Source organism: Mirounga angustirostris, unplaced genomic scaffold (genome assembly GCF_029215605.1).
Source record: "Mirounga angustirostris isolate CCGP_5_RB_7025 unplaced genomic scaffold, mMirAng1.0.hap1 SCAF_10, whole genome shotgun sequence".
NCBI classification, from domain to species: Eukaryota; Metazoa; Chordata; class Mammalia; order Carnivora; family Phocidae; genus Mirounga; species Mirounga angustirostris.
In genome coordinates, this window is record NW_026991718.1 from 118,439,715 (window position 1) to 118,456,872 (window position 17,158).

Here is a 17,158-nt window from a genome sequence, read left to right on the forward strand (position 1 = left end):
TTGTATTCTATCACACGTAACGTATCATGCAGTCCTCAGTGTAAAGGTTAAATGAGATAATACACAAAAATACAAGTCTAAACGCAGGACTGGCATAATGAATTGTCTAACAGCTATCACCCCTCATACAACTGCTGGACGATAATAGTGCCTCCAGATTTATTTTGATGTGGCCACCTCCCCAGTGCTCACCCTCACCCCAGAATTGGTGGTAAGAGCATTTGGGGTGGCAAGTCTGCCTCTGATTCCCTTCTCTCCATGAACTGGAACCAAAAAGATTTTTAAAAAAATTTCCTCTAAGTAGTTATCCTCCTACCTTAGGGCAACAAGCTTTATGGTTCAGCTGGATTAGTGGAGAAGAGATATTTTAAGGTCCCTGGGTGAAAGGAATGACTCCCTCAAAGAGGGTAGGAGAAGTCTGGGGAGAGTTCAGCAAAGGGACTAGTTCCAAAGGCGTGGATTTGAGGAATGAATGAGAGGGATAATGCGGTATGCTGCAACAGTGGGGAGGTGATACCACCTCTAGGTCTAATGGGGCAAGAGGAGGGACCAGTCTCCAGAATAACGGTATGGAGTTGGGTAACTATATGATGAGGGGGGTTCTGGCAGGGTCTCTGCCTGGCGATAGAGGAAAACAGCCCACTCAGGATACCTTGGCCGTGAGGGACCTATGGGGACAAATATCCAACCATACTCTCCTCCTGTCTTCTCCTCTCCTGCTGGCCTCCAACTGGCTGAAACCAACCAGAAGCCAAAGATAAGGGGATTGGTTGATGGATCCCATATGAGTTCATCCCCTGGGGCACATAGCAGAGGTAGGGAGTGAACTTGGGAGGGCAAATGGAAGCTATGCAAGACAGGAATCTTCTCAGCACTTCTCACCTTCTCCATAGAGGAGCCACTCTCCATTTGGTTCTTGAGATGTTAGAAGAGTACAGAACATCCCCTGTCTTTCCCAAACTTAAATTTCTAGCTTAAAGTCTGCCCCGGAGTGATAAATTTCTACCTTAGAGCAGAAGACAGCAAGGACACATGATTTAGGAGAATTAAAACGAACCGGCTTAATGTTTGGAAAACACTTTCTCCATTACACTGACTCACGCTGTCAGTGCATCCGTGGCTGGGGGTCCTTTAATCACTGTGTTCTGGGGCCACCTGTATTGTCCATACCTCTTTGTCACTGGAAATAAAAATCTATTTCTTTGGGCCTTCCCTCCTCCCTCTTTTTATTTAACCTTTTTAGTTTGAGATAATTATATATAATTATATACTGACATGCAGGTATAAGAAGTAATTCTGAGAGATCCCACATACGTTTTACTCAATTTCTGGATTTCAACGTAAATACAAGTCACCGATCTTCAGTCAGATTGTCTCAGTTTTACTTGCACTCCTCTGTGTGTGTGTGTGTGTGTGTATCTATACAATTCTGCCACAGGTACAGGTTTGTGTATCCACCACTCAGTCAAGATACAGAACAGTTCAGTCACCACAAGGATCTTATTGCTCACTTATAATCATACCTGTTTCCTTCCTGTCCCCAAGCCAGCCCCTGTCCCATACTTAACCCTTGGTGATTATCAGTCTGTCCTCCTTTTCTATACAGACATACCTTGTTTTATTGCACTTTGCAGAGGGTTTTTTGGTTTTGTTTTGTTTTGTTTTTTTACAAATCAAAGGTTTGTGACAACCCTGCACTGAGCAAGTCTATCGGTGCGATTTTTCTAGCAGTTTGTGTCTTTGTCACATTTTGGTAATTCTTGTGATGTTTCCAACTTTTTCGTTATTATTATATTTGTTACGGTGATCTGTGAACAGTGATTACAACTCACTGAAAGCTCAGATGGTGGTTAGCGTTTTTTAGCAATAAAGTATTTTTAAAGTATGCACCCTGGTTTTTTTTTTCTTAGATATATGCTCTTGTGCCCTTGATAGACTATAATATAGTGTAAACATAACTTCTATATGCACTGGAAAGCCAAAAAATCCATTTGCCTCACTTTACTGCAAATTTTGCTTTATTGTGGTGGTCTGGAACCAAATCTGCCATGCCTCTGATGGATGCCTATAATTTTGTCATTTCAAGAATGTTACATGAACGGAATCATACAGTTTGTAACCACTGGGATTTTTTTTTTCTCACTCAGCATGATTTCTATGAAAATTAACCCCAATTGCTGTATGTATCAACAGTTCATCCCTTTTTCGTGCTGAGTGGTATTCTGTGGTCTGGATGCACCAGTTTATTTCCCATTCATCCATTAAAAGTCATTTGGTTTGTTTCCAGCTTTTTACTATTAGGATCAAAGCTGTTACAGTCATGTACAGGTTTTTGTGTGAACATGAATTTTCATTTCTCTGGGATAAATGCTCAAGAGTGCAGTTGCTGGGCTATATGACCATTTCCCATTTAGTTTTATAGGACGCTGCCCTACTGTTTCGCAGAGTCGCTGAGCCACTTCCCATTCCTACCAGCCAAGTAGAAGTGATCCATTTTCTTTGCATCCTGCCAGCATCTGGTCTTTTAACTATTAAAAAACAAAAAACAAACAAAAAACCCCAAACTTCTAGCCGCTCTGATAGGTGTGTGGTAATATCACGTTGTGGTTTTAGTTTGCATTTTGTTGAACATCTTTTAATGTGCTTATTTTCCATCTGTCCATCCTTTTCGATGACATATCTGTTCATAGCCTTTGCCTATTTTTTAACTGATTGTCGATTTTGACTCTTTTGAGAGTACTTTATGTATTCTAGATGTTAATCCTTTGTCAGTTATATGGTTTTCAAATATTTCCTCTCAGTCCGTAACTAATTTTCTCAGCGTCTTAACAGGATATGTCATAGAGTGAAAGTTTTTCATTTAGATGAGGTCCAATTTATGATTTTTTCCCACTTTTTATCGATCCTGCTTTTGGTATTGAAGCTACAGCCCTCCACTTTCCACTTGCTTTTGTGACTGTTACTGGAACACAGAAAAGCCTGTTTGTTTACATATAGTGTTTGGCTGCTTTTATGCTATACCAGCAGAGATGAGTATTTGTTACCCAGACCACAGGGCCCACAAAACCTAAAACATTTACTAAGGAGCTCTTGAAGAAAAGCTTGCAGGCATCTGATTTAATACATTGTAATTATTTCACAATTATAAAAAACTATTTTGTAGACAACAGCAAACTGAAACTTACTTAGGTTATAATTTCAAGGGAAAAGTAACATACACTTCTACCCATATTTTATAGTTAAAATGATGCCAGCTTACAACTAAAGAGCATGAAACAAAGAGAAAGTAAAACTCATTTGTTAGATTTGGGGAATTCTAAGAGGTTTTCCTTCCCCCAATTTCTTATATTAAAAAAAAAAAGAGTCGTGCAATAATCGTTATCATCTAAAAACTGTGTCATCTCTTAAAGAGTTCAGGAATTCAGATCCTCGCTTGGTGTGGCCAAGTTTCTAAGCGAGACCTCCTACAGGTGGTTACAAAGGGTCCTGTCCGTGCAGGTGTTCTCGGAGTTGAGACATGTACTGACAGCAGAAAGGTAGAATGACGTCCTTTCCTTTCCTTCCCTTCCTGTCCCTGCAGGCAAAGCCAAAGCATTTCTGGTTGCAGGGCTTCTTAGAAATGCAAAATGAATATCTCATAGTAGTCGTCTTAACAGAGCTTTTTTTAGCTGTCAAAGTGGATTTATATCAGCACATTGATTAGTTGCTGCCGAATTGCAGAGCTTGTATTTGTGATAAGATTAGGGCTACCTGACTATAGTTCCTAGTTTATTACTGTTGTATTGTGCAAGCAATAAGGTTCCTGCACACGCACACACATACACATACACAACCCTATGAACTATGAGGGCCAAACAAAATTTCTGGAGACTGTATATGTCCCTTGGACTGAAAGTCTTTAACCTCTGCTCTAGAAAATGGTTTGGAGTAAATCTTCCAAGGTCCCCACCTAGCACACAAATTATGTCTTTGAATTAGATGTGGTATTTTTTGCTACTAAATCTATTCAACATCGTACAAGCCACTGATGGGACCCTACACTGAGTCCATGCTGATAAGGTATTTTGTTTGTCTGTAGATTATGTGAAGTGCAGATAGAGCACAGTAACTACTTGTTTGTGAGTTCACATACTTTTTGAATTCGAAGGGGCCTGAACGGCCATGCTTCAAGCTCTCCTTTGGGTGCACCTTTTCTCCATAATATCCTGGGTGAATGGCAGGCCATCTATGAACAGTGCACAACGAATGCAGGAGGACTCCACACCTTGTCAGGCGGTTCAGTTCACTACAAAGCACTTCACTTATCTGAGAGCTTTTCATTATATTAAACAAATCCAATATCCCTGTTAAGTATTCTTATTGACCCTTTGGAATTCTGTAACAGTATCCAATTCCTCTTCTGCTTGACCGTGCTAATTATTTCAGTGAAGCTACCAAAAGATCCCAAGTCTTATGAACTCCCTGCAAAAATAGCCACTGTCCCTCATGGCTTCCGGATGCTTCATGTACCCCAAACTGATTCTGAGTGTTAGCAAAGGCTATTTTGAAATGTAATCAAATGTTCCAGAGCCCTCTAGCTGGCACAGGATACTAGTATCAAAGGAGTAAAGAGTCGCAGAGCTGTAGACACTGTAGATGAAGCCCAAGGTTGAATTTGTTGCCCATCTTCCTCATCATGTGAGTGTCTCGTACAGTTTACCATTGACTTCAGTTCCTCGGCAGTTTCCCCTATATTTGTCTTAGCCATGTTTTTCGGTCCTGTCCTTGCACAGCTGACTTAAAGACATAGGTGTAGTAATTTACATTTCCATCATCTTATTTTGTTGTGTTAGATCTGATCCATTCTTCTGACCTAAGTATTCTTGTCAATTTCAACTCATTTGTTCAACAAATATACACCAAGCACCCATTCTTTTGCCAAGTACTGAAAATACAATGGTAGAGATCCTTGGATATTAATTCTAGTTATTCACCACATTCACTGCATTGCAAACTTTGTATCGTCTGTGAATGTGATGAGCATATATTAAGGTGACAAAATGACAAATTAAGATTATACTCCAGGTATAGAAGAATGTTTAGTTTGAGAATGTCTATTAATCAAATTCAACATATTAATGCATTTAAAAAGAGAAAATATTACTTTATAATAAAAACAAATGTAGAAATTGAATATGAAAAAGTAATTTGCATTTCCCTTTGTGCTAAGATTTAAAAAATACTCTCAGTTAATCAGGAAAATAATTCCTTAACCTGATAAAGAATATCTTCTGAAAAATGACAGTAAGCATCATAACTAATATAACTAACATAGAAGTATTTTCTTTAAAGTTATAAGATATGGATGCATATTCTTATCACTTTGTCCAACACTATATTGGAAGGTTCAACTAGCACAATAAAACAATGTAAAGAAATAAAAGGTGTGAGGATTAAGAGGGAAGAAACAAAAAGATTATTATTATTATTATTATTAAAGATTTTATTTATTTATTTGAGAGAGAGAATGAGATAGGGAGCATGAGAGGGGGAGGGTCAGAGAGAGAGGCAGACTCCCTGCTGAGCAGGGAGCCCGACGTGGGACTCGATCCCGGGACTCCGGGATCATGACCTGAGCCGAAGGCAGTCGCTTAACCAACTGAGCCACCCAGGCGCCCCCAAAAAGATTATTATTTTTAAACAAAATGATTGTTCACATAGAAACTCTGAGATAATCTACTTATAACCATTACTACTACTAAGAGAGATGAGTAATGATGCTGAATGTAAAGTCAATGTTCATGTATATCATAAACAATTAGAAAATGTAATATAAAAAATATATTATTTTAAACAGCAAATGAGATCTGCAAATGGCTTAGGAATACGGTGTGCAATAACTTAGGGAAAAATTATGACACCTTACTAAAAGTTATAAGAGGAAATCTTAGAGAGAAATGTATTTATGTTCATGGAGAAGGGCAAATCACAGATTTGGAGAAGCAAAGGGAGAATGGACAGCTCGCAGTAGTAGTTCTCGGCTATATTTTTGTGGTAGCAAGTCTATTTCCAGACTCCATTCAATGGTAAGAATCAGTGTTGAAGGATGGATGGTTCTTATGAGATCTAGACCAGAACAGAGCCTTCTGGAAAAGGGTCTTAGTGTTATTGCTGAACTGGGATGCGGAGAGCAGGATCTGATCTAAGAAGAAGCCCTGTGGTGAACAGATGCGAGGGCCTGCGCATCTGGCTTGTTAAGGTAGCTGTGTACTCTGAGCAACCGGGTACGATCTTTTGAAATCTCATTTTACCGCAAACCAACGTCCCCAGGTAACTCCAATTAGTAGGAGTCACTGTCCTTCCACTCTCCTTCCCCCTGCTGCATCACCACTGGGCGAAACAGAGCTTTCTGCATGAATTGGCTTCATCTGTAGCTCAGCTCCATCATTAAACAAATATTTATTGAGTGCCTGCTGTGTGCAAGACAGTATACGGGCACAGTGGGAATCCGGCAATGAACAAGACAGTCCTTGTCCTCGAGACCTTCCAGCACGGTAAGACAAAGAAAGCAAGTCCATGAGAGGCTGCAACACGAGGTTGAATTTGTTACCTCGTCCCCACCCCTGCTTCTTCCCAAACTGCTTCTCTCTGTGGATAACATGATCGTTGTCCATTTTGTTGGTGTTGACATCTGGCAATCTCGTGGCCAACTTTACCCGAGAGGGACTGGGGCTGTATGTTTCAGGGAACTGAAAGCAAGAAGGGGATCGAATTAGAGTATGTTGGTGTTTAGCAGGAGACCTTTCCTAACTAAGCCCTGATTTTGATGAAGGTAGCGTGAGGGGCAGAATGGGGGCTTACTTCCCGGGGTCTCATACTGAGTAGCTTCCCGCGGAGAGAAGCTCCATTAGCACCACTGGAGAACGGTGTAGATTTGTAAAGTGGGATCAGTGTCATTCTCTGCACGTTAACTTGAAGACACATGGCTTATGGCATTTAACTCTTACAGTTCCAGACTCATGCAGGGACCTTAGTCGGAGGCTGCACTTTTACCTTCATAGCAACGGAATCCACCCATTCAGAAAGAAAGGAAATGCAAAAGGGGAGAGTGAGTTTTTGGGGGAAAGGGGCACCTTTCCACTGAGCTCTGCTCTGCTGTCATCTTTCTTGTGGGAGACTAGTTATTAGTAGCCCCGAGTGCTATGGATATGGTGTGTAGATTCTCTTGTCTCAGAATCCAAAGGCTGCAGTAAAGTACCCTTAGTCTGTTCCCCCATAATTCTCCGGCCCTTCCAGCTGTGGTCACCAACTGAGGACTCAAGCTGGAAAAGTCCCAACTGGCTGCAGGCTCATCCCAAGCTGAGTAATAGGAGTGCATAGGAGCTGTAGCACGTTAGCAGATTGGGTCTGGCTTTGGTTGTTGCTGTTCGTTTTACTATAAACCTAAGTACTAGTGTATCTGGGTTGAGACTGAATCCCTTAAGGAGGCTCCTGAATTCCCATCTGCCTTTATACCTGCTGTCTTGGTCCAGTTCAGGATCCCCTGAGAGTGGTTCTTAGGACTGCCTTAAATGGAATTGGGAAGAAAAACAGGGGGTTCCAATGTCAGAACGGTTCATGAGACACTGCACACCCTCTCCCCTTCTGAGGATGATAATCTGTATGTCCAACGCACTGAGAAGTCTTGTAGTTACCAAGAAGAAAGAAAAAAAGAAAGCCCACATTGATTGAACTCACATTTTACGTGTTTGTTTGCTTAAGTATTCCCCCAGTCCTCTCCCCCGTCCTCTCTCTGCTTTAGGGAAATTCATAATATGCTAGGGTGTCAGGCATACAGTAAGCACTCAATAGGTACTGCTTGCTGCTAGCTATTGAAGTTCTGCAGTGAAGCCTAAAGTTTTCAGGAATAGGAGTTCCCAGCGCTACCTGCAGAACTCTGCCCCTCAGTCGGTCCCCATTCCTCTGAGTTATGGACACCTGCCTGCTGTAGCTCTTCAGGGGGGAACCCTGTAAGTGACGGCACTGGGCTGGGCATTGCAGCCGGGCACCGGGCTGGGCACACAGGTGGGCACCACAGCCGGGCACCGAGCTGGGCACTGCAGGCGGGCACTGGGCTGGGCACTGCAGGTGGGCACCGGGCTGGGCACTGGGCTGGGCACCGCAGGTGGGCACTGCAGCCAGGTGCAGCAAGCATGAAGCAAGCTCGAGGCAATGACTTAGGGGGTGATTTCCATGCACATCACCCGCACCCCAGGCCTCACAGCCCAGGGGCACACAGAGGCATCTGCCTGTATTTTTCCACTCTGCTTGCTCTGTCAGGCCCAGACTGGGGTCTGGGAATTCTCATCTGGGCTCTGCTGTTAATGGGTTGTGTGAGCTTAGGGCACTTACTTAACCTTGGGGTCCTGTTTCCCGAGCTGTGAAATGAGGGGGTTGCATTGGGTGGTCCAGATGGGCCTTCTGTGAATTTCACAAGCACGAAATTGTGTGTCCCCTCTTCCACACCTCAGTGCCCTTGTCTTGTGAACAAAAGGAGAGTGAACTTCAGGAAAACGGGTTGGCCCGTAGAATGGAGGGTGCAGGATTCCTTAGGCTGGAGCTCTATCTAGTTCATGCCTGCACTTGGACCTTGCTTCACTCTGAAGCTCAAGTCTGTTTGCTATCAAACCGCTGGGAAAAGCGCATGCGAACAGAATCAAAAGATCCAACAGAGGAGCTGGCCACAGGGAAGCCAGGGCCTCAAACAGGGGGTGTACAAGGAAGACTCGAGAAGCTGCCAGGAAAAGTAAAAGGGCAAGGTCTAGTTTGGGTCCTGGCAGTAGCCTCCTAACCTCACTGTATCTCAGCTTCTCCCTCGTTAACTCCCCACTCACCGGCTTGTCCTGAGCTTGGAGGAGAAGCAAAGCTTGGAGCAGACGACCTGAGTGACAGCCCTGCTCCGCCACTCACTCACCATGACCTCGAGTAAGCTCTTTATCCGGCCTGGGCTTTTGCTTCTAGGGTTTGTGAGGATTGACGAGATAGTACACAGTCAAGTTCCTACCTCGTTCAGCATCCGATCACCATGGGCAATCACCGTGGCGGATTCGCTGCTGTTGCCATGTTGGCTGTAGTAAACTCTCAGTAAATACTGGGCTCTCCATCAGCCTTTATTCTGTTCTAGGCTTTTCCAGACTCCTAGAGTATCGGACACCATTGTCCAGTTTCTTGGTTATAACAGAAGAGTTGGCCGGATGCAAAGGGAGGTCTTCACATGAACAAATACATATCCCGATTTCTTGAGCCATTTAAAAGTTTCCTTTATGAACACACCCCTATCTTGAGCCAGCTTTGGTCCCACTGAACTTGGTATTATTTGCCTGTGTGTTTTAGTCTCAGCTGGTAAATCAGGAAGCGGGGAGGTGAAGTCCAGGAAGTCCTGTGCGTCTATCTAAGTCCATTGCACAGAGGGCTGAGCTTCCTGGGGGCCCAGGCTGAGGGCCCCCCAAATCTGGGATAGAGTGGGGGTGGGGCGTACACCCTCTTCTGCCCCATCGAGCAGGTGTGCCCCGCCCATGTCTCTCAGCAAAGACCTGCCAAGGGACTATTGACACATTGTGTGGGAATAAAAGCAGTGGGCGAGTAGCTGCTGTTTCCAATGGCAGCGTGGGTAGTGGGGGCGGGCCGGCCCCGGGAGAGTGACAGCAGTGGTACCCAACATTGTCAGCGCAGACGCTGATGGCCTCTGTTCCCCTCCATTCCCCGTGCCTGCCCACATTTGTGCACCCTGTCACGGCAGGGTGACAAACCCAAACACAAGGGGCCTCCCTTTCTTATGCTAATGCTCCAGGATGACAGCTTCACCAGGTGTGACAGCCACCACAGGAGCTTCCTCCCCCACTTCTGGGCTTGGCACCTCAGGCCCTGGTCCTAGGCCTGATTCAGAACAGAGCCAGCTGTGGGGGGACAGACACCCCTTCCACCAGCCATGAAGGTCTCGGGTGCTCAAGCAGGTGACCATCACAGGCTAGATCTTGGCTTGTTTCCACTGACAATGTCATCTTGTTGCTGTCCTTCTCTGTCTTCGTCTCCTTTCCTCTTGCTGTGTAATCATCCTCCTCTTGGCAATCTTCTTGTTCTGAAACTTCTTGTTCCTTCTGCCTGGACACTTCTGACCTGTGCTCATTTGTGAGTTGGTTCAGGGCTCCTGTTAACGTCACCTCCTTCTCTGACTGCCCTGTCCCGTGTCGATAGCTCCCCATTCTCTCCTCCATACCCCTTTGTTTCCTAGATCAGATCGATTTCAGTCTTTAATTATCTTGTCTGCTAATGTCTTCATTTGCTTCTGCGTCTCCTTGACCAGAACAGAAACTCCATAAAGGCAGGAACCTCGTCTATCTTGTTCAAAGCTCCATCCTCAGAGTGAGCCCCTGTGCCTGGCACATAGTGGCTGCTCAGTAAACACAGATTGAGTGAATCAATGAATGAAGATGCGCGTGAATGAAAATGCCCCCTTATATAACTGTGGCTTACCAAGCAATGACTTTCCAACGGGGAGCCATGACCTCAAGGGCACACCGCTTCTTAGGAAAGCCCCCAAGACGATTCTACTGTCTTCCTACGAGAGCAGGTACTCTGTTCTACTTTTGCCCCCTGCTTCTTTTGCTTTCCGAAATAAATCTCATCTGCCGGATCCTTGAGCCCCATTCTCTGCCAACGCGGGTTTGGACGAGTTAAACGTTGAACATGTGCTCCCCCCGGCTACTCCAGCCTGAAGGCAAGGGGTAACAATTGTTTAAAAATCTTGTTTTCCCTCTGCAAACTTGTCAGGATCTCTCTTTATCTTTGAAGTCTGGGAATTTCACAAGCTATTCCAAGTGTATGTCTTTTCTCACTCGCTCTGCCCAGGGCTCCGCGAGCTCTTTCCATCCCAAGCCTAGAACAGCATGTGCTCTGCTTCACCGTTTTCTTCTATCATCCACGTGTGAATTTTCTGCAGTCTATTTTCCGTTCACCTTTTGGTTCTCCTAGCTAAGACTCTTGGATCCATCCTCTGTGTGTTTTGTTTCATCCCTGAATCTCCTTTTAAAATTTTAAATTCTTATGTGTGTATGTTGGCACTGGTATTTCTTTCCCAACACAAATTCAGATCTCAGGAGTGACTCCTCACTTTTTCAAATCTTCTCTTAAATTTTTATTTTATTTTATTTTAAGATTTTATTTATTTATTTGACAGAGAGAGAGAGAGATCACGAGAGCAGGAACACAAACAGGGGGAGTGGGAGAGGGAGAAGCAGGCTTCCTGCGGATCAGGGAGCTGGATGCAGGGCTCGATCCCAGGACCCTGGGATCATGACCTGAGCCAAAGGCAGACGCCTAACGACTGAGCCACCCAGGTGTCCCTTCTCTTAAAATTTTAAATCCTGAAACATTTCCCCTAAAAAGCCTGACTCTAGCATCAATGGCGTCTCTTTGAGAGAGAATGTTTCTTTCCTACTAAAGTCGTTTTTCTTGCTTATTCCAGGTCTTGCATGTCAGTGGGAGTCCGCTCTTGCGGTCCTTCAGCTTGGTCCTCTCTCTCAATTTCCTAAGTCTCTATGAGACTCTGTTTTAATTTTAATTTTTTCCTCAATTTTAATTTTTAATATGGTAAATATTGATAGGTATAACTCATGTAAATATTAGAGTCTTCAGCACCTTTTAAAGATGTAAACAATCCTGAAATCTCAAAAAGTTTAATGGATTTTGATATATTCATTTTCTCAAGAGAGATTATTGAGTACCAGGCACTGCTTATTGGGGATTTGGGAGAACAGCAGCAAATGAGGCAGAGACATTGCTCTTGTGGACATTCTAGCTGGGTAGGCAGATGCTGATAAGTCAACAACTTGACATTGAAAATAATTTCGGGTATGATGCAAGGAAGGAAGCAAGGTTGAGAAGGGAGAGCAAATGCCAGGGGTTGCCATTTTAGATGTGGGAATCAGAGAGGTTTCCTTGGGAAGGGCACATTGAGTCAGGGACCCGAATGGGTTTACTTCTCTGTGCCATTTCTCCCAGGAGGGCCAGAAACTCAGTGTGCATATAGACTCACAGTGGCCCATTAGAACATGACAGGGGTTCTAGTGGGTGGGCAAAATAGCAAGACCCTTGTCATTCATGAAAGACATTGCTCCTTTAAATAGATTCATCTTAAGCTCAGTTCAAAATAATTATTAAAATTAAAATAAGAAGAACCATTTATTGAATATTGAACATTTAATGTTAACCACTTGCCAGGGACTATGCAAATTATATTGCATGCATTTCTCATTGAACCCTTACAATAACAGAGTGAGCTAAGTACCATTCATATCTCCACTTTACATATGAGGACTCTGAGGCCTAGAAATGCAAAGTCCCTTTTACAAGGTTAGTTAGTAGCAGAACCCAAATCCAAATCCTCGTTTTCTTTTTTCCAAAATTCATGCTCTTGACTATGAGGCAATTATAGTAGGCCTGGGGATTTAAAAATAAATTCATATTCTTTGCTCTGTAAAAGCTCATTGAATTATGACCATAATAGATAGATAGATAGATAGATAGATAGATAGATAGATAGATAGATAGATAGAAAATTATTATACCACGTGGTGAATGCTAGGATTCAGCAAAGCATAGAATGGCAATGGGAGGTCAGAGGATGGTCTTTCAACCTAACTGGCAGGAAAGCACTAGAAAGAAGAGATTTGAATTTGAACCCAAAAGATGTGGAGATAATCAAAGAAGAAAAGGAGAGAAGGGTATTCCTGGTAAAGAAATGAACATAAACAAAGATGCTGAGTTATGTACTTTGCAGAGCATCCAGAGAACTCTGGGATGTTCAGTGCCGGAGCATGGAGATTGGGGCAATCCATAAGCAAGAGATCGTAGAGTCTGAAGACGTGTGACCATGGAGTGTTGTACACCATGGAAAGAAGCTTGGGATTTGTTTTGTGAAAAATAAGCAGTTGGAAGTTTTCAAACAATTATCAAGGTAAGACTTACTTTAGGTAAAATGCCCTGGTGACCCACACACAAAAATAGACTCAAAATGGCTGAAAGACCTAAATGTGATACAGGAATCCATCAAAATCCTTGAGGAGAACACAGGCAGCAACCTCTTCGACCTCAGTCGCAGCAACTTCTTCCTAGACACATCGCCAAAGGCAAGGGAAGCAAGGGCAAAAATGAGCTATTGGGACTTCATCAAGATAAAAAGCTTTTGCACAGCAAAAGAAACAGTCAACAAAACCAAAAGACAACCAACAGAATGGGAGAAGATATTTGCAAATGACATATCAGATAAAGGGCTAGTATCCAAAATCTATAAAGAACTTAATCAAACTCAACACCCAAAGAATAAAGAATCCAATCAAGAAATGGGCAGAAGACATGAACAGACATTTCTGCAAAGAAGACATCCAAATGGTCAACAGACACATGAAAAAGTGCTCAACACCACGGCATCAGGGGAATACAAATCAAAACCTCAATGAGATACCACCTCACATCAGTCAGAATGGCTAAAATTAACAAAGTCAGGAAACGACAGATGTTAGCAAGAATGTGGAGAAAGGGGAACCCTCCTACACTGTTGGTGGGAATGCAAGCTGGTGTAGCCACTCTGGAAAACAGTATGGAGGTTCTCAAAAAGTTGAAAATAGAGCTACCCTACTACCCAGCAATTGCACTACTGGGTATTTACCCCAAAGATACAAATGTAGTGATCTGAAAGGGTACGTGCATCCCGATGTTTATAGCAGCAATGTCCACAATAACCAAACTATGGAAAGAGCCAAGATGTCCATCAACAGATGAATGGGTAAAGAAGATGTGGTATATATATACAATGGAATATTATATAGCCATCAAGAAAAAATGAAATCTTGCCATTTGTAATAACATGGATGGAACTAGAGGGTATTATGCTAAGCTAAATAAGTCGATCAGAGAAAGACAAGTATCATATGATCTCACTGATATGAGGAATTCTTAATCTTAGGAAACAAACTAAGGGTTGCTGGAGTGGTGTGGGGTGGGTGCGATAGGGTGGCTGGGTGATGGACATTGGGGAGGGTATGTGCTATGGTGAGAGCTGTGAATTGTGTAAGACTGATGAATCACAGACCTGTACCTCTGAAACAATACATTATATGTTAAAAAAGAAGAAGAAGAAGAAGAAGGAGAAGAAGATAGCAAGAAGGGAAAAATGAAGGGGGGGAAATCGGAGGGGGAGAGGAACCTTGAGAGATGATGGACTCTGAGAAACAAACTGAGGGTTCTAGAGGGGAAGGGGGTGGGGAGATGGGTTAGCCCAGTGATGGGTATTAAGGAGGGCATGTATTGAATGGAGTACTGGGTGTTAAACGCAAACAATGAATCACGGAACACTACATCAAAAACTAATGATGTAATGTATGGTGACTAATATAACATAATAAAATAAAATTAAAAAAAAATGCCCTAGTGACCATTCTGAGGATGGGTTTGAGGGGGAAGGATAGGACTAAGGTCAGGAAGATCAGTTAGGAAGCAATTGTACTGGTCCAGGGGAGAGACGGTAGTGGTCTCCTCTAAAATAATGGTGATAAAGATGGAGAAAAGAGGAAGTTTGAGGATGTTGAGGACACATCAGCAGGGTCTGGTGCCAAATTGGAAGTTGAGATTGAGCAAAAGGGAAAATCAGTGTGATCCTCAGATTTTGGCTCAAGGGACTAGATAAATATTGGTTCCTTCAGCTGATCTGGAGAACCAGTGGGCAGGAGCAGCACAAGAGGGAGATTGGACAGAATGGGATGCCACGGTACATTTGTGGTGCATTTAGGACACCAGCTGGAGTGCACTGGGTGTCTGCAGCTCACCACAGAGATCTGTGCTGGAGATAGGGACCTGGGAATCTCGGCAACCCATTGAACGTGAAAACAGTAAGAGTGGATGAGGTCATCCAGGCAGCAGCTGGTAGAACGGTGGTGGGAAAACAAAATAGAATCGGGAAAGCATAACATTTAAGAATATTCAAGCAATTGGGCGCCTGGGTGCCTCAGATGGTTAAGCGTCTGCCTTCAGCTCAGGTCATGATCTCAGGGTCCTGGGATCGAGTCCCGCATCGGGCTCCCTGCTCCTTGGGAGCCTGCTTCTCCCTCTGCCTCTCTCTCTCTCTGTCTCTCATGAATAAATAAATAAAATCTTTAAAAAAAAAAAGAATATTCAAGCAATTGAGTAATGATTATAAAACAAGTTAAAGAAACTGTAGCTGACAAGATTTTCTTCGTTGGTGAGGCTAGGCGGAAAAGGGTGTAAGAAAGATTTTAGGAAAGAGAGGAAGGACACAAGAGAGTAGGCAACACCAGTGAGAACCAGCGAGTGGAGTGGGGCAAGTCATGGGGCCAGGAAAGACATATGGAGAAAGATGACCAGGGAGTGGACAGGGCAAGGCGGGGTTAGGTTGCTGATCCTTCCAGGAGTCTTTATGTTTTAAAGAAGAGTATCTTCTTCATTCAAAAAATGTCAGGCCAAGTATCCAAAAAAGAACATCGGAGTTTCCAAAGTCACTTTGCAGTGGGCTTTGTTATTGCTGTTAACTGAAGGCCAACCTTAGCTGTCCCTGTGCCATAATCCAGTGGCCAAAATCACAGGGTTAGAGAGGTACTGGAGGATCTAGATCCAATGATAAACAGCAAAGTTAACCTTGTCACTCAAGCAACAAGCATCTTGTTGCTTCATGGTTCCTTGGGAAGCAACATGGATGAAGATATGTATATGTCTGACTTTAGTTGTCTTTTTCCTTCTACTGGAAATTTTATTTGGCTGATGGAAAGCTGTGGAATGCTTAGCATCCCATGGAGACAGTCACTTTTTTTGGTCTTGTAATTAGAATGAAGTACTTCTTTGTTAGTCAGTAAACTTTTCGTGGCAAAAATAACATTAATATGACAGGTTAGACAAGAGTTTTATTGAAAGATCAGTGACAAGGACTGGCTCCAGAAAGATAAATAATCTTCATTTCACATGACAACCTAATGATAGATGAGGACAGATGGTGACAACCCTCAACCTAGAAATCTGCTTGAATCAATCAATCAATCAATCAGCAACTATTTATTGATCTCCTGTTTTGGCTAAGAACACCTTAGAATCAGATATCAGAATTCAAAACCCAGTTTTTCCACGTACCAGTGACTTATCCTTGGGAGGATTCCAAAATGTTTCTGAGCTTCAATTTCTCCCTTTAAGTAATGAGCAAAATAATTATATTTAACCCAACGAGTTGTTGTGGGGACCAGATGAGATGTAAGGACTCCATAAACACCAGTTACTGCTGCTGTTGTTGTTGATATGATTTTTGTCACTTCTGGGTGCCCCAGGTTAGTGTCCAGGCTCGCTTTCTTTCCAGGGTGATTTTATTGTGTTTCCTAGAAATGGGTAAACTGAGTTTCAAAGAAATGCTCAAGGAGGTGCCCTGGGCCTGTTAACCTATCCTGGGAATGCAGGGTTTATAGTTTTCTGACCATTCAGAGGAGCATATCCCTCTTCTCCTGTGAGGACCCTGTGGGAGAGAAGGGATGAAGAGAAGAATGAGGTGAAGACACCGAGGAAGGCAGGAGAGGGAGGGAGAGAGGGAGATAGAGAGGGAGAGAAGGAAAGGAGGGAGGAGGGAGGAAGAGAGAAAGAAAAAGAGAGTGGGAGGGAGGGAAGAGGCACAGAAAGGGAAGAACTTCATTGTGGAAAAAGAGTAAGTCCAGGGACATGCATAGGTTTTGCCTCGATTTTTGCTGGGCTTCATTCATTCCCTCAATAGATATTTCTAGAATGCCTACCATGTGCCAGGCATTCTTCTAGGTGCTGGGGATACCATAATGACTAGGAAATCTGAAGTCCCAACATTTATGAATGTTATATTCTATGGGGGAAGGTAGGGCAAAGACAAGGAAATACCCTCAAATCTATTTTCTTCCAGTAGCAGTAAATGTTCTGAAGAAAAGAAAGCTGGTGAGTTGCTAGACATTGATTTGGCGATAGTGAGAGGATCTACTTGGGTTATGTGGTCAGGAAGGACATTTTTGGTTGCTAAAGAGGGGCCTGACTTGTCTGGGGACAGTTCTCCAATACTGAAATTCCACTGCATGTGGTGGATCAGACTGGTCTGGCCTGTCTCCCTACCTCTTCACAAGCTCCTCTT